The sequence below is a fragment of the Rhinolophus ferrumequinum genome, chromosome 8, assembly GCF_004115265.2.
Source record: "Rhinolophus ferrumequinum isolate MPI-CBG mRhiFer1 chromosome 8, mRhiFer1_v1.p, whole genome shotgun sequence".
NCBI lineage: Eukaryota > Metazoa > Chordata > Mammalia > Chiroptera > Rhinolophidae > Rhinolophus > Rhinolophus ferrumequinum.
The window spans coordinates 64033968-64057103 of NC_046291.1; the positions used below are offsets into that span (position 1 = coordinate 64033968).

The 23136-nt window shown below is 39.1% G+C and overlaps 1 protein-coding gene across 2 annotated transcripts in view; it reads left to right on the top strand.

The window, feature by feature from the left end:
- Nucleotides 1–23136, top strand: part of ACVR1 (activin A receptor type 1) — a 127032-nt gene that overhangs the window by 31786 nt on the left and 72110 nt on the right. The window contains exon 2 of one of the 2 annotated variants that reach the window (XM_033112688.1): nucleotides 18557–18746. The gene's annotated coding sequence lies outside the window, so the exon portion shown is untranslated. Of the gene's footprint in view, nucleotides 1–18556; nucleotides 18864–23136 lie in introns of those variants that run through there. The other variant, XM_033112689.1, reaches the window with a different exon arrangement.

Here is a 23136-nt window from a genome sequence, read left to right on the forward strand (position 1 = left end):
CTAAGTATCGTTGTTATTGGTTCCTTTTGGAAAACGCAGAAAGGAGCGGGGGTGAGGTGCTGGAGGAATTGCTTGGCATCTTCATATCTGAGGTCTGTAACTTTGATTTATTTATTTATTTTTACTTTTATTTATCAGAAATGTATGTTTTCCCAGGACTCATCCGTGGAGTCAAGTAGTTGTTTCAATCTAGTTGTTGAGGGCAGAGCTCACAGTGGCCCATGCGAGGATCAAACCAGCAACCTTGTTGTTAAGAGCACTGTGCTCTAACCAACGGAGCTAAGGGGCTGCCCCGAGGTCTGTAACTTTTAGATTCTGCTTATATAGGAGCAATGCTGAAAGGACCAACATCGAGGACCCACCAGGCTTGTTCCAGCATGAAGTAGAAAGCCGGTATGCATTTTCCTCAGTTGCAAATGCCGTGGACAGGGTTGCTGTGTGGCTGGAACCACACAGCTCTGCTGTGTGAATCTGCAGTGTGGCCAGCTCTGTGCATTTTCCTGTATTGATTCCATGACTCACAGAGCATGATCTCAGCAAAAAGCACACTTAAACTACAGAGGAGACAGCTGTCTGTTATAAGAGGACATATTTTCTGGGTTCAGTGGCGCCAGTTTTTCCCTATGAGTTTGTAAACTAGAGAGGTCCTCATTACTAATGTCTCATAAAGGGTCTTTTTTTTTAAATGCATTCTTTTAAAAATCATCTATTATTTTGACTTCTATTTCACAACTGAATTTCCCATCTAGGAAAGCAGTAATGATATGTTTTCTTTGCTTTTTTTTTCTCCCTTAAGCTACATGGCAAAATGGGATTTTTTTTTTCTTACATAGCAAAGGTCTAGAGGAAGTTTAAAGCAAAGTGGTGGGAAGTACCTTGCCTCTTTGAAGTGAACAGCGTTTGAGAGCTATTGGGCGACCCAAGATAAGTTTGACTGTTGGAATTTGGTTGTTGTTCAGTGTGGCTGGAACTGTATTTTCCCCCTTTCCCTCTGAATCTGTTTCCCTTTTATATGATAGAAGCTGAAGTTCCCAGATGTTGTTTGGATTAACGAGTGTGTGTGGGGAGGGGAAAAAAAAAAAAGCTTTCTTAATGATAATAACAGAGTCAGACTGGCTGGTTCTGTACTGACAGGAAAATGGAGAGATAAAAACTCCATTAATGGTGTGTGCATTGCCTAAGTAGCCAATAAAACAATGCTGTCCTCACTGGAAACCCGTCCCAGACTGGCAGTGCTTCGTGCCAACTGCAGGAGACAACAGCTGCAAAGAGGGGCAGAAGTATTCAGTCAAGAGTCTCTGTTAAATGACTGGCTTGGGGGCGGTTCTTTTGTTCTCTTCCTCCTCCTCCTTCTCCTCCCACTTTTGCCCATTTTCCTTGATGAGCCCTTTTTAATGCTTGCTGTTCCAGAAATTGAACCACATCTGATTAAAACTTAATGGTTACTCACAGAATGAAGTTGGCTGGTAGTTTCGAAGCCTATTTTTCTGGGTTAGTTTGATCTTGTGACAATAGCAATTGTTAATTTATATAAAATGTATCCATGAGTTACCATCCTTAATGTTTGATAGTTCTACTTAAGAACCAGAATAGTCACTTGTCACAGATGTAACGCTGTAGTTTCCCCCGAATATCTTTGAATTTTTATGCTCAAAATTAGTAGCAAAAACAAATTTTTTTTGATATATCTCATTTTGGAGAGTGGTAAAGGTTTAGTCACATTCATTCTATGTGTACTTCCTGAGCCCATTCTCTGAGTAAAGAAAGCCCTCTGCTCGGACCCTGAGCCAGCAAGGCTTGTGTGTAGGAGCCCTCACGTTGGGAACTTACTGTCTCATGGCCAGGTGAGCCCTGAGGTCTCCAGAGAAGGGAAGGAAAGAAGCGCTATTTGAGTGGTATAGAAAAGCAGCTCTGAAACTTCAAAAGAGAGGTGCTCCTGTCTTTGATCCTGGCCATGTCTTTGTTTCCTGTGAGTTTAAAAATCTAAGTTACTTTCACTTTTTAATTTATGATATATGGGGGTGGGGAATAGAGATGTGAGTGTTTACTTTTGTGCCAAGTCCTGTGCTACAGACGACATGTATTAGGATGCTGGAATTTGGAGCTTTCATTTTACAGGTGAAAGGAACAAAAAGCTTGAGGAATTAATTGCCTCAAGGCTGCAGTCTGTTCTTCCTGTTCTTGGGTGCAGCTGGAATGAGACATTATATAAACCAATAGTATGGTATTTGTTGCACATAATTGCAGTGGACATCCAAAGAGGAGGTGAGGGGTGCCCTTTATCTGGACCCATCATAATGCTGGTGGTGGGGGTACGGACATACATTGCTTTTGAATCCTGGAAGGTTCTGTGGAGGAGGAGAGATCGTCATTTGTTTTTCAGCTCATTCCCTTGAGTCAGACAACCTGACTGGGGATGGGGATTCAGTCTGACAGTAAGACTTTGTCCTCTTCAGCTTTGTCCAGAACTGAAGAGGACAAAGTCTTACTGTCAGAAGGTCACCATCATTTTCTGGTGGGCAAAGCCAGCGGAGGGGAGAACAAGGATGGGTGTCCAAGTACCCTGGGGGAAGTGAATTTTGAGAAAAGTACCGGGTGATGGCTTGGCCGGGAGTGAGGCTTCCCCAAGTTACCCTCTGGAAATGGAGGGCTTTGAGCGCAGAGTGAAGACTGAACATTAAGTCATGATTTTAGATGGAATCTGTGTTTCCCTTTTGGAAACTACATGTGCATTGTAAGTGGTCTCAAGGATCCTGCCTGCAGACCTCTCTCCAGGGCCACTTCCAGATTACACCAAGTGGACAGTGGCTACAGGACCTCAAGTGTGGTTTCTTCTCTTGTGACTCGAGATGGCGAAGTAATAAGGTCCAGGGGAAAACTATATTCTTTTAGATAAAGCCTTTAGATTAGGCATTTAACAAAAAAGTATGTGGCTTTTCCTGGTATAGTTTTTCTTAGATGGCAAAGTAGAGCGACTGTTCTGAGGAAATATGATTCCTTGGTGATTAATATTAGATATTGAATGGCCTTTACCATGTCATGCTTGCTCCACTGTGCCAGCTTGTCTTTCTCTAAATGTCAGGGCATCATTGTGTTAATTTTATATGTTTAAAGGACTTGGGTGATTTTTAGATGTGACACTTTGGTTGTCATGTTTGGATTTTGTGGTATAAATGGCTCCATAGTGTTGTTCTTGATAGAGTTCACATATGCATCCATACCTATTAAGAATAGTGCTGTATAATAATTAAAGGTGTCGTTGGCTGGTTGGTTGGTTGGTGGCGACTTTTGTTCAGTTTTCTCTTCACTAGATAATCCTTGGGGGATTATACTTGTTTCAGTGTGAAGGTTTCGCTTTAGTCCATCAATGAACTCTACTGGTTGAGGGATCCTTGCTTTTACCATTGGTTTTCAGTCCTGCTTTGAGGCAGAGGTAGATTGCAGTCCATTGTGAGTATTGCAAGTGATTTGTTTTTCATTGTTGAGGCAAAGAAGTTTTGACACACTTTAGAGCCAGTTTAGTACTCCACTCTGCTATGCCTTCTGGTATGTCTTCCAGAGTGAGAAAAGAAGGGAATTAATTCAAACACAAGCTAAAGTGACTATATTTTTTAATTGTTACAAGGTAAGAACTATTAAGAAAAGGAAGGACATGAGTATCACAAAAGTCAAGATTATGATTCTAATAATAACAGCATCAATAATATTAGGTGGTGCAAAAGCAACTGCGGTTTAAAAGCTTAAAAAAAAATTGCAAAAACCACAATTACTTTTGCACCAACCTAATAGTAGTGGCTCACCCTTTAAAGGTGGTTATGTATCAGGGTGTATGCTTAGGGCTGTACATGTATTCACTCATTTAATCCATATAAGTACTCTGTGAGGCCTTTTTTTAACCGTAATTTTGCAGATGAAGGGAATGAGGGGGTGTTAAGCTACGCGCTGGAGGCCCAGAAGTAACTAATGGTAGGGCTTGAATTCTAACTCTGGCAGTCTGGCCTCAGTTCTGAGTTTTAATCACAGTATAGGGGAGGAAGATAAGTGCTGGTAATTAAAAACAAAAAAATTGGGTCCTTCACTAAAGGTTGTGTTTGCATTTTTAGTATATATAGATTGAATGTGTGTATTCATAAATGTGTTACGTGTGTGCGTATAATAGATCCATGAGTTCATACTATATTTGAGAAGTGGCAGTAAATGAAATGTGTGTGTAAGATAGTTTCTTTAGCATTCTTGCTATTTGATGTACAGTAAACCCTATAGTTGGGAACCACTCATCTGCCTCTAGAAAGAGAATATATTTACATATGGAAGCGATGGAAGTTTTCCCGACCCTGGCATGCCCCTACTTCCGTAGAATATTCATACCTATTTGCCTCTTTTTCCCCACTAAATTACTTTACATACTGGGTCTTGTCTTGGCCAAAGGCATTAGGTGTTGAATATGACTCTGAAGTAGAAGTTAAAGTGTGTGTGTGTGTGTGTGTGTGTGTGTGTGTACGTGTATGTGCATGCTAAGAAAGTTCATACAGAATGATATTTAAAATACATTAGTTTTTAGGCATATATCTGATGCACTCGTCATATGTCCAAAGTGAAAAACGATGGAAGGACACCTCACAGTTGTGTTAAACCAGTCTAAATTTGGTTATAAGTTCTAGGAGACTCAGTTGAATTTATGCCAGAATGTGTTGTCTTAAAATAAGCCTGACTACACAGCAGTGCTGGTAGAACCAACAAAAATGCTGTACATGAAACAACTAAAATGTTAAAAAAAAGAGGTTATTATCTAAGAATTGTCTCCTCCAGCACTTAATGCATTCAAAATTAGAACTAACAAGCTAGGCTTTTCCTTCCTGCCAGTTTTAGAAAATAAGCCACTCTTAAACTTACAGAACATTATCATTTACCTCTGGGATTTATAAAATAAAAAAGCAAAATCATGGAAACAAATGTTTATGATGTGAATGAGGATTTAGTGACCTGAAAGTCAGTGGAATTTTTCTCAGAATTGTTGACAGTGTGAATGGTATACTTAGGCATTTGCTAATGTTTTTATTTCCTTTTTATACTCATGTCGTACTTTCATCGTTCTGTCTTCTTATTGAAAGCATCCCTTCTCAGTGATATTCAGCTCACTCTCCAGCTCCACAGAGAGCAATCTCCAGGTGCTTTAAGATGCAGCCTAGGAAGACTAGACTGTTAACCCATTGGTCTCTTGAGGAACTTTGAGAGAATTTAGCTGGTGGAATGTAGCCTCCACCTGGGGGGAGTACAGGGCTGACAACTTGCTAGTCTTTTTAGCTCTTCTTGAATTGCTTTTCAAGGCCAGAAATGTGTGTCATAAAGTTTGTGTTTATATTTTATGTAAATGTGTGTACATATAGAGTGTGTACATGCATATGTACATATACACAATATATGTATGGTATACATATATTGTGTGTAAATACGTATGTACATACACACACAATATGTGTTTATTTTAAAGGTGTTTTTTTTCTCCCCCCCTTTAATCGTTGCTTGGGCAAATAGAGCATGTATAAAGTGAGAAAGGTATTATTAAAACCACTATAAAGAATTAATTTCACATTAAGTTCTGGCCCAGTTGGGAATTTGGGTTATTGATTGTAAATATGGATTGTATTGTCAGGTAAGGTGCTTCTTAAGAGTTGCAATAGCACAAATAATCGAAAAGCTGATGTTTCAACTTGTGCTGATGTAAATTAATCACAGGTGGGGAATCTTGAGGCTTGCGATAAAAAGACTGCCAACACAATCAACTTCAGGCATGTTTTTATTGTTTTATTAATCTATAAAAAATGAATCTTGGTGCAACACTATGTGTTCTAATTAATAGCAATGCGAGTCAAGGGGCTGTAATTCCATTAGTAGACTGAATGCTTCATGACACTTGAGGAAATTAAAAGTATAGAATACTTCTGTTTTGTGGTTCCTCAAAATTACCTGAGTAAGGAATCCAGAGATTTAAATATGATAGATAACAGCATATGCTTCTGGGAGGAGACCCAGCCCTCCACATCACTCCCACCCCAAAGCATCATTGGAACCGAAAAGAGGATTCCAGAGGGATTTGCCCCGATTCTAGGTAGGCTGGCTTCGGTCCTGACTCTTCACTTGCCACATCCTCTCTGCTTTTGCATCTTCTCTTTTATCTTCTCCTGATACCCGGTACTTCCTTTCTTAGAGCCCGCTTGTGGGGACAGAGCCAGGAATGCAGTTTCCAGACACTCGGCCACACGTGGAAAGGTGCTGGCTCAGGTAGCAAATGGCCATCAACTGTGACTGGATGGATATCAGCTGTGGCTAGTTGGCCGTCAGCTGTAACCAGTGAGCCATGGACCACTAATATAATTGCTGTGGCTACGCTAGCAGCGAATGGGGGCTAGCAAGAAGGTGGTGGCTGAGCCTGCAAGCGGCGCAGTGAGGGTTGCGAACAGTGTGGCTCCTGCTTCCTGTGTCTCCAACCCAGCCGCCAGTGAGAGTATAGTGGTATGACTCCCCTACCTATGGCTCCATGGGTGTTCCTTTTTGGCTTCACCATGTCCTGCTTTCTTATGTGGGGAGCTGGAGCTGAGACGCCCCAGGCTGCCCCGCACGACACTGCTGCACTTTAATCTTCTGCCTTGTTACCCTCAGTCTGAGCTTGGTGGTTTGCAGATTCTCAGTCTCCTCATCTGATAGGTAGGTGGTGTCTGCCTGTTTTATAGCTAGGGACTGGAGTTCATACAGTCACGTGCTAAAAATCCCAGAGCCTGGGGAGTGACAGACCTGGGTACAGTTCCCAAACTGTGCGATTCCAAAGCTTTGGCTCTTTCCACAAAAATGAATTGGGAGACAGGTGTCTCCATGTCCTTAACAGGCACAGCACAGCATACACTCAAGGTCTAAGTTGTACAGAAAGAGGTGTAAGAGCTTTCTGACTGATTTTTTTAAATAATAGTTTTCTTGAGTTATTTTATATATTCAGTTATTTCATACATGAAAACAGTCACCATAAGGTGTACGATTCAGTGGCTTTTAGTAAATCCGGAGCTGTACAACTGTCACCACTATCTGTTAGAACATTTTCATTGGCCCAAAAAGAAACCATCAGCATGTAAGACCAATTTTAAAACTAAAATCACTGAAGTAGAAGTCAAAGGTTGGGCTCCCAATTATTCTGTGATCTAAGTGGGATAGAAGCTGAGGTCCTGGACCAACCCCTCAGTGGGTGCTAGTGTTGATTGTCATAGAATCCTCCAGAACAGTAAATTCTCACCCATTAAAAAAACCACAAAAAAACAATTTTGATAAACGCAGAAATCTCACATTCTTCTGCCTGTCTGTATTTGAAAACAACATGGTTTAACATTTTTTCTAAACACAGACTTATGTTTTTGATTTTTCTAAATGATATCTGCTACCCCCATTATTTTGATTGGAGAATCGTCTGCACCTCAAGACTTCTAAGTCTTTATTACAGGTTTGCTTGAGCACATTAAATGAATCAATACAGTCATGATTTGAAATGACTCATGCATTAAGCAATTTCATGTGTAAACTTAAAGCGATCCCAGCCAGGGAGTGCTAATAACAGGCAAGTTTATTCCTCGGATCGTCCTTCTCCTTAACATTTAACTTGGGCCATTGCCTCCTTTCTGTTACCTTCTTTGTGCTTATGAAATTGAATTATATAATATAGCAATTTATATATTTGTTCTTTTCACTGTGTGGTATAAAAAGGTTGGGGTTGGGAAAATGGCTGGTGGCGGTGGAGAAGAACCTTAATTATCATGGTGAGAAGAGCTTCTCCTTTTCCCATGCTGGTCCCTGGCACCTTGACTGAAGACATCTAGAAGGAGGCCCATGAGTTAGAGCCACGGGAATTGTGTCCGGGTCTGGTGCCAAGTGACAATATCGAGGATAATTTTCTGGGAAAAAAAAATTAACGGTTTTCTCATAAGATGAGGCATCTCCCTTGTTACATTTTACTGACAACATCTTAATTTCCAGTAATATTACAGTGTTAGTATGATATCAGAGTGTTGCTGTCAAGTTACTTTCTTATATATACATAATTTAGAAGAAGATTATGTTCTATTGTGTTGGAGGAGGGAATATTTCCTTGTTTTCATAGTGTGTTTCCCCAAAAATAAGACCTGGTCTTACATTAATTTTTGCTGCAAAAGACGCATTAGGGCTTACGTTCAGGGGATGTCATCCTGAAAAAATCATGCCAGGGCTTATTTTCCGTTTAGGTCTTATTTTCGGGAAATAGGGTATGTAAGTCATTAGGAAGGTATTATGATTTAATGTTTAGTTTCCACATTGACTTTTTGTATCAAATAAGAAATACTTTACTTTTTTCTTAGTCTCTATAACTTAGGATATGGGGCGGGGTTTTTGGTTTTTTTTTGCTTTGAATTAAAATCCATGACAAGACTAAAAGTGGGTTCTGGTAGGCCTGCCTCCTTTTTTACCATTAGCATATTTTTTTCTCAATTGTTATTGTTTATATTTCCCTTGGAGGGTTTCTGTTACACTTTGAATCCATTATCAGGGTTCACCCATTCATCCATCAGCATTTATTAAGGACCTATTGTTTATAAGACTATCCCTGATGTTTCAGAGATGAATGAATACTATTTTTCCCGGAGGAATGCACAGACTCCATAGGCAATGAAATAACAACAACAACAAAAAAATGAAATGCACTTTTTAGGTGCTGTGATAGTTAAGTTAGGGAACAACAGGTGAGGGTGCATGTATCTCAGACAGGATGTGGGCCTGGTGGCTGCAGGGAAGACTTCCATCAGAAGGTGATTCTTGAGCTGATGCTGAAGCATCAGAATTTGCCAGCTGGAACAAACGGTATTTCAGAGAGGTCCGTGCAAAGGCAGGAGGTGAACGAGATCATGTTGTCCTTAAGGAGCTGTAAGGTGTGACTGGGGTCCGAGTACCTGTGGAGTAATGGTTAGATGAGGCTGGACAGGTCTTGGGTCATGGAAATCAGAAACTGCACATGCTAAGGAAAGCCATTGACGGCTAAAAAGGACAGGCAGCTCAGTGGACATTGTCTGCACAGAAGAGGCAGGTGGAATGCTGCTGGTGGGAAACAAGGGCTGGGACGAAGGCAATGGTGGGGTTTGTAAGGTGAATTAATCCGTTTTTGGCTTGGTCATCAAGGTTCATCCATGGTCCATTGCATGAGACAGACTATAAAGGGAGGTTAGCAGTTTTGGTGAGATGGGTGAGATAGACGTGCTGACTTTAGTGTTGTTGATCTAGATTCCTTGTTTTGGGAACTGGATGTATTCTCATGCCCCTTGAGAGGTTGTTCTTGATAGCCACCCCCCCGCCCCCCCGCCACTGTTGTTTTACTTTCTGTGCATCTTCTAACTCAGTTATCCTTCAGTTGGCAAACACATTATTGGATGTAAATTAAATTAAAAGCAACCTTCTGTGCGTTAATAACTAAATTGCTAAATAAAATGAAAAATTTTAATTTTACTTTTTGTCTTAATGCGTAGGTTAGGTGCTGTCTCCATAGAGGAATAGATTGGAAAACCCTCTTTAATTAAGGAGGTAGCCTTTCCTGTTAGCATCATTCTGGAGGAATCCTGCTAGCAATTGTCAAAGAAATGTCTCAACAGACAATCTTTGAGCTGGGGGGAAGCTTAGTAACTGGGGCCACCATACTCAATCTCAGTTTACAGTTAGGAAAACTGGATGCCAGAGAGGGGAAGCGATTTCCCAGTGTCACAGAGTGTATCTAGCTCGGTGTTTTCTCCATGGTACCTTGATGACTCACTGTCAGAACCCCAGGGAGATGACAGAGCAGAGTTTGAAGAACTCTCATGCTCTAGGCTGCTTACTCAGTGGTAGGCCCAGAGTTACCTCGATTCTTGACTTTAATCTTATTGTAAATTAACCTCACTGTTCATCAGTCAGCAAATATTTGTTGACGATGTAGTTAGTACAAAAAGTTAGTATGAAAGGGATGTTATTTTAAAACTAAAACGATAAGTAAGACTATTTTTCTCTTTAAGAATCTTGCAGGTTAATTTTTCAGATAACTCATTACAGGAGTAACAACTACTTCTTATGAAATATATAGCTTGTTTGACATAATTATTTATACGTAGCACACACACATGCAATAACAACACCAAGAAAACAAACCCATATAAAATGTTGTTCGTTTTTATTATTATTTTTAACTTTACTCGTTCTTTTTTTGTTTGTTACCTTGTTCTCTCTGCACAGGGGGCAAGCAGTTTCCTGCCTACCTTTGGAAATGCCTTTATGCCTCTGGGCAGATAATACATTAAACCAAACAATTAGAAAAAGAATGTTGATTGCTTTTTATTCAGTTTATTCTCCTTGAACCTTAATTAGGGAGAGTGATCTGGTGAAAATTTTATTTAAGTTGGTAACTGACAAAAATACTTGCAAGAGGGCATTGAGTAGAATGTTTTTTAAAAGGTTTAGTCCTCTGTTCATTTATTTTGGGGCCCCCTCTTTTGTAGTTGTCCCCTTCAGTGTTCCTGGAAATTTCTATAGGTACAGTTTTGAAAAACTTAACTTCAATTTAGAGTAGTTTAGTTAATAAATTGCCATTCTAAAGCAATGACTGCTTTTATGAAATAGTATTTTTTCTATAATTCTTTGTATGTTTCTTATGTTAACCTCTTCCACTCAGGTAAGAGTATTTTGTACTTTCTGCACTGCTTTGAATTTAAGTCTAGGGTAGAAACATAGCCATTTAGTGATAGAGAAGTTTTCTTTACCAAGTTTCTGAGCGTGAAGTTGTTAATGCTTTTGGTTTTTCTGTAATTTTAAGCTTCACAAATATTTAAATAAGTTTGTTGTTATGCTAGATCAGGCATGGAGTTTCAGTAAGACGTTGGATACACAGAGTCCCTACTTTTACCCTTTTGCTGTGATGGTCGGATATACCTGAATGAATATTTCCATCCGCTGACTGCAGATGGAAATTTCCAGAAAGGAAGTTTAGGAAGGCAGATGTACATTTTTCTGTATTTTTGCATTTTTCAAGAATGAATAACAATAGGGAATTTTTATACATAAAAACAATGCCATTTATATGCAGAGCAGCTCAAATTATTATGAAATGCATAAAATAGTCAAAATACCAACTTTTTATTTTTTGTAAACATTTTGGGGAAAAAAAACTTGAAATCAATTAACTCAGCCAAAGAGTTCAGCAAGCTCCCTGTTGAAGCTTTACTAATATCTGTCTACTGGATATAGGAACCCCAGAGTAAGGCTTAGGAGAAACAAAATGCCGACACCCCTTTAGAAAACCAGAACATCTGGTTCTGGCTCAGGTGGGTGGCATCCCTGTGAACTCTTACAAAAGTGCTTTGAGATCATTAGCTGATGAAAGCCTCCATAGCATTATGTGTGAGGGTAATCATCAAGGATTACCACATTGCTGAGAGACAACAGATAAAACATGGATGTCTCATGGTAATGGGGAGTGCTGGAGTGCTGTAGGAGTCGGGTTTACGAGGTTGGACAATTAAGTTCACAAACTTGCTGCAATGATGTTGCTAACCTTTTTTTGATATCAGAGGGATTACTCATATAAATTTGTACCAACTGGACAAACAATTAACCAAGTTTACTATTTGGAAGTGCTGAAAAGGCTGCAAGAAAAAGTTAGACGACCTGAACTTTTTGCCAACAATTCATGGCTCTTGCATCACGACAATGCACCAGCTCACACGGCACTGTCTGTGAGGGAGTTTTTAGCCAGTAAACAAATAATTGTATTGGAATACCCTCCCTACTCACCTGATCTGGCCACCAATGACTTCTTTCTTTACCTGAAGATAAAGGAAATATTGAAGGGAAGACATTTTGATGACATTCAGGACATCAAGGGTAGTATGATGACAGCTCTGATAGCCATTCCAGAAAAATAATGTCAAAATTGCTTTGAAGGGTGGACTAGGCGCTGGCGTCAGTGCATAGCTTCCCAAGGGGAGTACTTCGAAGGTAACCATAGTAATATTCAGCAATGAAGTATGTAGCACTTTTTCTAGGATGAGTTCGTGAACTTAACTGGCAGACCTCGTACATACATAAAAATTGGACCCACCAGACTGAGAAAGGCGATCTAAATTATCAGTGAAGTCTGGTTCTTTTGCGAGTAGCAGGTTTAGAAGATGGCGGAAATGACATGTTCCTTCTTTCTTACCTCTGCCTGTTCTTCACCCCTCTCTACACAAGATGCTCTGATTCTTCACTCAGAACCTTTTTGAGATTTAGATATACCTGGAATAGAGCCACTTGGGTTTGGGCTGGTGGGGTGTCTTTAAACACAAATCTCTTTGAGGAATTGACATGATTCCATGGATGAGCCACAGACCCATTAACTAGGTGAAGACTAACAGGATTTGAAAAATTAGCACCTATCGTATGAAGGGACATGAGAAAAATAAGAGGGAAAGTCTGACAGAGCCATTGAACTTTTTTTTTATCAACCTACTAACTGCTCTACAAGGTCTACTAAAAGGTTTGCTATGCAATTGGTAATATCAGCTGACCAGAAATGCTATTTCCTTCCCAAACTGGTTAACAGGAGACACTGTTGAGTTTTGTGTAGGGAAAGAAATAAGGAAAGAAAAGAAGGCAGGAATGCAGAAGGAATATGTAGAATAAGTGAGCTACATGGGACTTCCTAGGAGTGAGGTATAGGTATTTCTTTGTCTTCCTGTCTGTCTGTCTTTTGTTTAATCTTCTCTTCCTGAAGTCATACCTCTTATCTAGTGGGAAGTGACTAAGGCGTTGTAGTCTGTAACCTTCCTATCTGATGTCTGGATTTCTTTTAAGCTGCCACCAGTGGAGGAACAAGTATGGGGTATTAGTCTTTCCTGTTCTCTCCTTTCAGGCTTCCTTGCTGAGCCCTTTATAATATTTATTTAAAAACTGTTATTTGTATGAGTCAAATTGATCAAATTTTGGCACTTTTATATGATTCAACCTAATAATTCAACCCTTGTAATTCTCAGTCTTCATTATTGCTCCTTAACTCTTGAGTTTATAATAATAGCTCCCGTTTATTACACCCACCATATGCCATGTACATCACATGTGGCAACTCTGCAAGGAAGTCATGATGTGCCTATTTTGCCTGTGAGAGACTGCAGCTCGGACAGTTGGTTCACGATTTCATGTCTAGTGATTTAAATCAGAACTCTGTTTCGAGCCTGGAACCCCCTTGGTGCTACTGTGCCTCACCGCCTTTTTCCTTTGAGTTTTATCCTTGCTCATGGTGCTGTATATTCTAGCACAAATGAATGAGTCTTTGGCTCATTCAACAGATAAGTGGATTTTGGTGGGCCACCAAACCACCTCAGTGAGGGTGTTTGAGATTACATATTATAAGCAGGTTATCTTCAAAAATATAGAGTGGTGTTTAATTACACTCACTCTTGTTATAATCCACAGTGAATGCCTCTCGTTTGAGCCAAATTATAATTTAAATTCTGGAGGAGAAAGGTGCTCTGATATTTGGGCCTTAAATCCGTTCCTGGGGCCAAAGCATTAGGAAAATTAGGAAATTTTATCGTACTCTTGGTCTCCTTGCTAGGCTTTGAAAGGGACCTTAATCTTTTCCTTAAAACATCCTGAAGACTTCGTTTTTCCTCATGCTTGCCTCCTCTCCCCAACTCTTTTCCTCCATTCTTTAAAAGTCTAGTGAGTTTGATCCCTAGTCAGTACCTGAATGTACACCTGATAAAGTAGTGTTTCCATTTCAGAATTCCTTCCCAGGATTTCTTGGGAAATTTGTAATTTCCAAATCTTGAAAAAAAATCAGTTAAATAAGATCTATGGAAAAAAGTATGATTCAACCTAATAATTCCCCCGAGATAATTAAACAATCAACATAGAGACATTAGTAGACTGAAGGAATCCACTGACGACAAGGTGAAAGCTAACCTGTGGAGCTGAAGGATAAGATTGACACTTCTGAGAGCGAGGGCAGAGTCGGAGCACAGAGGAGAGAATTGGTCATGATTACTGGTAGCTGTTGCTATGTGGTAAATATGTGTCCGTGGCCCTGTCTGCTGCTACTAGTGAGTCATCCTTGCAAACAGAATAAATATAAGTTTATACGCATAGCATAGTGTATACAAATCCTGTGAGTAGTATTCCAAGAAATATGTTTCTGAAGCAAAACGAGTCTTTAAAAATGGCAATTTCAACATGTGATTCTGTGTAGTGCTGTTAACCTTGCTTGTAGATCCAAATGCAGGTTATTGCAGGGGTCACCAAACTTTTTCTTTAAAGGGCGAGATAGTAAATATTTTAGGCTTTGCAAGCCATATGGACTCTGTCACAACAATCAGCTCTGCTGTTTCAGTGTGAAAACTGCCATAGACTAGACATGAAAGGAACAAGTGGGGCTGCAATTCCAATACAACTTTTATTTACCAAAACAGACTGCAGGTTGGATTTGGCCCACTCTTGGACTACTACCCAATAGTGTTCACTCTCATTTTCCAGTATTTGAATATTTGTTATAGGATACAATTCTTTGTAAATACTATTAACTTTATTTCTTATTTATTTAACAATTTTTTAAGATATCCATAGTAATGAGTAAAGAATGTTTGGAAATGTTTTAAGAATAACTTATAATTTGAGGAATTCTGGAGAAATTTCTGGAAATTCTCATTTCTCATTCCCAAATCCCAAGGAATGTTTATTATATTTATATTTATAATTTGGAAACCCCCAGAGAAAGGGACCTGTTGTATTTCCGTGCTCCTCTGTACTTCCCGGTTCAATCGGCAGTTATCTTTTCTCAGCTTTATATGGCTTTCCCTGTTCTTTGTGCTGTGTAGTATCCCTCTGAGTTTATCAGTTGTCTAGGGCATGTGACCTGTTTTTTCCTACTGGGAGATTGGGAATCTTGGACACCAGCTAATATCCCCATTGCCTTTCTCCGGAATTACAATAGGTCATACCTATCTTGTCCACATGTTCAAGTATCTGGAGTAGGTCATTCTTCAAGGACACTCAACATCTATATGCTTGGTTGTAGCGGTATTATTTTAGAGCCAGAACAAAAGGACATTTGTGGTATCATGCAGATGATTTGTGTTATTGTTTGGAATTGGTGTGCATTATGCTTTTCTGCCATGCTGTTTTAGCACTTCTGTTATTCTGAGGGGTAGAAAACAGGAAAGGGAATTAAGGATATCTAGTATAAGCATTCAGTTCAATTCTTACAGTCAAGATGCAAGTTAGCTTGCATTAAAAACATACATTTTGGAGTCCACAAAACTTGAATTGATTCTTGGTTTTGCCACTTATTAAGAATGTGTGATCTTGGACAATTTTACTTATCCTCTCTAACATTGTTTACTTTTCTTTCAAATGGGAATAATAATACCTTCCTCTCAATTTTTGTGTTGTTAGGGTTAAATCAGATAAAACAAGTATGAGGTTAGCACCGTTCTAGAACCAAGGACTACTAAATGATAGCTGGCATTATTAGTAACTAGCACAGGTGGGAGGAATGTACCATGTTTCATGGGAAAGGAAACTAAAACACATAGGTGAAATGATTTGTGTAAGCTCACGTTTAGTAAGTTGGGAAACTGGGTTTGGCAGTTTCCTAAGTCTGTATAATTGCTAGCATGTGGTGGTATAATAATTTCAGTTAACAGTAATTCTACAGCAAGATACACCAGGATTTATTTGGGTTATGGGGCTCAGTGGATAGACAGGAAAGGTATGGTGTCTTTTTTTTTTAATTGAGGTATAATTGACAGATAACATTATATCAGTTTCAGGTATACAACATAATGATTTGATATTTGTTTGTATTGTAAAATGATCACCACACTAAGTCTCACATCCATCACCATACAAGGGATGACGTCTTGAAAGGGCAGGGGTTTAGAGTATTTGGAAGCCTCATTTTCTAGAAGCCAAGGTTGCAGTTATAACTAAAAAGTTGAAAGAACTTGCCCTGAATATTTTCCCCCTGTTGCTTAGCTGCTGTGTTCACTGCCAAGAACTTGTTTGATTTTAAGTAACTTTTATGCTTGCCTATCAGTCAGGTCCCGTCAGATACAGTGACTTTTAAGAAACTCTGCATGTTCTTTTAAATTGGATTAAAGAAAAAATATACTACCATGTTAAGCTCCCAATTGGAGTTAGAACATTTTTTTTTGGATTTCTCTTTCTCCCCTTCCTCACACTCACCCTCCACCACTTCACAGGAATGTGCCTCTGACCTTTATGGGTTAGATTTTCACCCGGCATGAGGCATGATTAGCTGCCAATAATTAAACCTCCATTGCCAAACAAATGTGTTGGCTAACGTTTTGGAAAAAACTCAGCACAGTGAAAGTTTCGTGACAAGTTGCTGGAGTTTGCTATGTAGATACTTATTTTAGAGCACTGATTTTAGTTGGTACATATGTCTCCTTTTTTGTTGTTTTTATTTTTTTAATTATATGTGGCGGTTTGAACACAACTGTCAACCTTGCTTATTGGTGTGAAGGTATTTGTTGGGAGATGTGTTCTGACTGGAACATTTGAAGAGTTAAATGTGCAGAATTTGCTCTCAATTTTAGCTCACATTTTACTACCAACTTGAGTTCTTCCTTGTACTACACCATGGTTTTGACTTCAGTCCATGGGTTACTTGAGAGCCTGATGAATTTTAAAACAGATACTAAATTATGTTTAATTTGGAGACTCGATTTTTATCAAATAACTCTTGAGCACCAACTCTATTCTAGGTACGAGGTTCTATAAAGAAAGGATATAGCAGAAGAATAAATAATATGTGATCCTTGCCTAGTTTGTCACTTGGTTTTGAAATAAACCCAGTTCAAGGCAGAGGATTAAGGGCCAGGTTGATTAAGGGTCATATAGAGTATAAATACCAGAGGACTTAGAATGGAAAGGTCTGGAAAATATAAGAATCATTAGAGAAAGCTGAACAGAGGCAAAATAACCTGGACACAGTTTTGAAGCATCAGAAGGAATTTTAGCAGTGATGGTGATAGGGCTAGGGAAGTAGAAGCACCTTTGTAATTGAAAAAAAAAAAAAAGGCACTGTCTCTGATTTTTAAGAGGAGAATCGGAATATTATGCACCAGTGTTTCCTTATTTTCTGGCTTATCTAAACCTCCCCCCAAAACAGTGCATTCTTATAAATTAAAGACATAATTGGCCCTTGACAGGGCAGCGTAGCACTGGCTGCCTCCTAAAATGCAGATAGTCTTTGGCAGAGGGGAAAGCAACTTCAGTGTGAATCTGCCAAATTTTCCTGGCCCCAGGATCTTGGAAAATACCAGGATTTCAACAGTTTGTTCTGAAACTCAAGGTTTGTGAGTGCTGCTTAGCTGACGAGTCTGTTTGTAAGGATGTCCACTCTGAAAACTGATTTTTACTCTTTCAACTTCTCTAAATGATTGCTGAAAAATGTTGCATTTCTGCTTGACCTTCCTACAGGGGGGATATTTTTGTGTGTCTTATTTCTTGTGTGCCTTTTATGTATCTTACAATTTTGCAATCAAATTGATGTGAGCCTCCATTTAAACCAAAGCAAGGAAAGGTTTGACATTATTTGTAAAGCATTTCCCTTGAATTTCAAGGTTGATGTGATTTCCCTTCCAAATAATTATTTTAGGAATGCTGTATTTTGGGTTTGTTTTCTGCTTAGATTTATTTACATGAAAGTTTTCTTGGCAAAATGTTCGTTGAGGTTAAAAAAAAAAAAGTGCTATTTTCCGAAAGGAGTGAGTTCTTCAATGTTTTGTGTCACTTAACTATTTGAATGGGAAAGTTTGGTTCTAATAACAATTTCCTCTTCCTTTGGCAAACGTTGATGTTTTTAAAGTCTTCCTAAAGGAAAAAGGAGTTTGGGTGGCTTTTTGTTTTTTGTTAGTTATCTAGAGCTCCCTTCCCTTCCGTTGTGTGCTCTTTTTCCACCATTGTTTATGAGCCTTTGAACTAGATCTATCTACAACTGAGAATGGTGGTTGAAAATGGACCAAAACCAGATTATTTCTAGGTGGAAACATGAGAAACTGGTGACTCTGTTATATGGGGTGTTTTTAGGAGTGGCTGGGCTTCTGGAAGAGACTTTTGTTCCATACTGTCTAGTGCTTGAACTTTTTATTTTTTAACAAAGTACACATAACAATTAATATGCAAAGCCATTGGGTTTTTTGTTTGTTTTGTAATGGGCTAGAGTAAATGGTATATGGGCTGTAGAGAAAGCAACTTGATTTTGAAATTTACCAGCTGCAGATCTTACTGGGTTTTGTGTCATTTGGAAAAAAAATATTTAAAGACCATTGAGGATATCTGATGCCAACATACAGCATGTCAATGTTTTTCAACCCTTTCCATACTTGCTTCAATGGTAAATCGGCCTTAGCTTTGTGGTCCCAATTGAAAGGCTTGTCAAGTATGCACTTGCTTTAGCCAGTACATTCGCAACTACAGAATTTTCCTTTGCTTAGCTGGTGTTCTTTCTTCTTTTCCTCTGCAGCCCTGAGCTACTTGTGAGCACCGCGTTGCCAGCACGGGAGCTACTGGGGAACTTCTCATTATTCCAGGAGACTCCAGGAACGCCTCTCCCACTCCCCTCATCTCTGGGGAACGAGTGAGCGGAGCTCTGAACAGGAGCACACAACTTGAAGGACTGCTGGAAGATAGTATGACCCGGAGCCAGCTCTAAGGTAGCCGAGTCAGCTTTTCCCCGGGAGCTCTCAGAGCAGCATTGCTGGAGCCAGCGGTAGAGCTGTTTCCACAAACCACCTCTTTTAATGCTCTTTGGCGGAGATCAGATCTACCCGGTAAATTCTTAGCCACAATGATCATTGTGTTGGTTTATATGAATCCAGTGTAAGAAAGTTAGGACTCAGCCTAATTGTCCTTAGTTCTTGCATTGCCTTGAAGGTAGGCTTTTCTCAGTGGAGCTGCACAGTTTTTCTTTCACTTTGGCCAAATTGTTCACATACTACCAACATTTCCCTACATGTAAAACGCTGCTGCCATATGTGTCTCCTTACAGGGCCACTACTTTCCCCCCCTATTTTAAATAGACTTTATGTTTTAGAGCAGTTTTATGTTCACAGCAAAACTAAGCAGGAAGTACAGAGTTACCACATTCCTTGTTCTCATACACACACGACCTCCCCCACCAGAGTGGTGTCCCCCACTGTTAATGTCCCCCACCAGAGTGGTGCGTTTGTTACTAGAGATGACCCTACGTTGACACATCATCCCAAAGCCCATAGTTTACCATAGGGTTTATTCTTGGTGTTATATGTTCTATGGGTTTGGACAAATGTATAATGCATCCACCATTATAGTATCATACAGAATAGTTTTACCGTCTTAAATATCCTCTGTGCTCTGCCTGCTTCACACCCCCACCCCTACCCCCAACCCCTGGCAACCACTGATCTTTTCACTGTCTCCATATTTTTACCTTTTCCGGAACTATGTTTTCATCATATGCTTCCTGTGGAGTACTTTGAAATCTCTGTAAAGAAAGCTTGCCATCAGGATGGAACGCTATTAAGTTTGTGTTAAGCTATGGAGGTAATACAAACACCTACTTGAAACTAGAGTCTAAAATCTTTATGAGGGGATGCCTTAAGTGCTAAATGTTGGTGTGTGTGGCTCTCTGAGTTAAATGTTGGGATTGCTCAGATATGATGTGAAACTTGTATAGAGAGACAGAAGCGAGGAATTCAGGTTTAAAGCCTGCTCGGGTCCATGCAGCCTCCTTAGGTTTGTCGCTTTGGGGGAAGGTCTTTAGTAGCTGTCAGGTGCTTTCTTTTTTTAAAGGAAGTCCAATTTATTATTAAAATTTTTTTCTTTATATAAAAGTTTATTTTTGATTACTTAATACCAAGTAGTACAAAACAGTGTAAAACATATATATATGATTAGATTTTCTTTATTCCTTCTCTCACCTGTAGCTAATAATTTGGAACATGTACTTTTTCACATAAAGCTTTTTTAGTGTACAAAGTATGCATATTAATTATGTTTAAAAATTGATGGAACATGACTATACATTTTGTTTTACAACTTGCTTTTTCCTTCCACTTCATATGTTGTGAATATTTTTTCTTTTAAGCAGAGTATTTTTCCTTTTAAGCTGAATCTCAGCTAAGTAATGACTGCTTAGTGTTCCTTATATGGCTGTAACATAATAATAGCCAGTCCTTGAGTGAGAGGTTAGCCTATAATTTAAAGAGGGATGTGGGAGGAGACCTTTTACATTAGGGAAAAAAACAAAAGTCATGACTGTTGACATTGGGCTTTTAGTCATTAAGGGTGTGAGTTTTTATTTTCCAGGGCAGATGATGTGCAGCTTTGGGCTGTTGCCGAGGTGTCAGTTATGTCAAATTTTCATCTTCTGGATGCCTGGAAGGAACTTCTTTGGCATTAGGCTGTGTTAATATATTAGCTTAGTTGTTAGTTCTGGCTACCATCCTTGGAGCATTTTGAGATACTTTTATGCCCATGTAAGGTGGCATGAGGTTGAATTAGTTTTAAGAGAAAGTAGTGAGTAATAGGGATGGAATTAAGAGACTGACTTCATTTTGCATATATATTTATTTGAGGAAAGAGGAGGAGATGACAGTGTTAGTTAATTGCTAACCCTGTGATTCTGAAACGGTTAAAATTGTTTAGCTCCGTAGTTTATAGGGTGGGTGACAGTGAGAATCGCCAGAGAAGTTCTCAGGTATTGGGGGTAGGGAATGAATATATTGATGTTACCGTATAAAATATCATTTTTTAGGAAGGTAATATAACCGATGTTTATAAGATTAGAAAGGTACAAAAGGGTGAAAAATAAATCTTCCTTCTCCCCTTGTCACCCAAGTGTCCAGTTACCCTTCCTAGAGGCAGTCACTGTTACCAATTTCTTGTGAATTCATTCAGAGGTTTTAAAGCATAAATAATACACCAGCATGTAACCTATAGATTAATGAATTTTTTTTTTACACAGATGGTAGTGACATACACTGTTTTGTACCTTATTTCATTGAAATAGTACTTCTTGGAAGTTCTTCAATATTAATACTTTTTATATTATTTTCAATATTAATACTTCAGTATTAATACATTTTTTAAAGACGGATGCCTAATATTCCACTGTAGAGATATGCTGTGATTTATGTAACCAGTATTTTCCTGATGGCCATACAGATCATTTCCAGTTTTATTATCATTAACTAGTCTGTAGGGAATAACCTTGTACATACATCATTTGAAACATGTCCGTGAGCATATCCATAGCATCCATTTCTACTAGTGGAATGGCTGGGTCAAAGGGTCTGCATATTTTAATTTTGGTAGAAATTTATTGCCAAATTTGTATGTATGACTCTGGTCATACAGCTTGCAAAGTTTTAGGTTTCACCAGCAATGGATGAGAACGCTGCTTTCTCACACCCTTGGCAATCACAATATGGTTGCCAAACTGATAGGTTTTTTTTTTTCCTTTGCCAAATTGATAGGTTAAAAATGACAGTTGAATATAGCTTTAATTTGCATTTTTCTTATTTTGATTGACACAGAGCACCTTTTCATAAGTTTAAAGGTCATTCTGTTCCCTCTATGTTTGAGTCCCTTGTCTGTTTTCCTACTGGGTCTTGATCTTTTCATTGTCAGTTCATAGGTGCTCCTATGCATTAACAAAATCAGTTCCCCACCCTTTATTCTCTTTGTGATATTTATATCTGTTATTTATATAAAAATAATTATTTTCCTGTGCAGATTATTCAAAATTTGTATCCTTAAACTTATTAATTTATTCATTCAACAAATACTTATTGAATGCCCAGATACTAAGCACTTGTTCTAGGCACCAGGCTATACAGTAGTAAAGAAAACAGATCCCAGTTCTTTTTAATTTATTTTATTGGGGACTATTGGGGAACAGTGTGTTTCTCCAGGGCCCATCAGCTCCAAGTCGCTGTCCTTCAATCTAGTTGTGGAGGGCCCAGCTCAGCTCCAAGTCCAGTCGCCATTTTCAATCTTTAGTTGCAGGGAGTGCAGCCCACTATCCCATGCGGGAATTGAACCAACAACCTTGTTGAGAGCTTGCGCTCTAACCAACTGAGCCATCTGGCCGCCCCTCCGGAAGCTCAGCGGCACCTCGTTGTTTTCGATCTAGTTGTGGAGGGCGCAGCTCATTGGCCCATGTGGGAATCGAACCAACAACCTTGTTGTTCAGAGCTCACGCTCTAATCACCTGAGCCGTCTGGCCGCCCCAACAGATCCCAGTTCTTGTTCCATGGAGCTTACGTTTTAGTGAAAGAAATAGAATTTATATAAATCCTATTTATATAAATAAAAGATGTCAATAAAAGATGTTCAAAAAGGTTTATAGAAATGAATATATAGTAAAAGTTTTTGTGGCTTCAGTATTTTACATCACAGGTGAAAGACATTTTCCATTCCTAGAGTTAAAAGCCTATTTCATGGTTCCTTCTGGTGTCATGTGGTTCTTTTTTTAGATTTAAAAATTTGATCCACCTGGAATGTTAGTTATGAATCCAGCTTCATTTTTCTTTAGGTGCTCTATTAATTAGGGTAAGGTTGTGTTGCTGTAACCAAGGGACCAAAATATGCTATGGCTCAAACGACATCGAAGTTGAGTTTTTCCTCACTTAACAGTCTCAGAGTGAGCAGATAGGGTCAGCAGAGCAGCTCATATCCACCAGTCATTGAGACTCAGGATCTTTCTGTCTCGTTGCTCCCGTAATTGTCACTGTAGTTATCTGCATGGTCATAGCTGGCTTGTTACCATATCTGAGTTCCCTCGGTGCGAAGGACAGAGGGGAAAGTCCAGGGCAGGTGATCAGAAGTTGCACACGTCACTTCTACTTCCATTGGTGAGAACTTAGTTACATGGGCATATCTAGCTGTCAGGGAGGGTAGAGGGTGCAGTTTCTGCTGGTCAGTATGGAACCAGAAAAAAGCAAAGAGGGAGTTTTAGTAGAAAATTAGCAGTCTCTATCATTGGCTAATCATGCCAGTTTCATTGAATAGTTCCAACTTTTCTCTTTGATTTCTTTTGTATTATAAATTCACATATACATT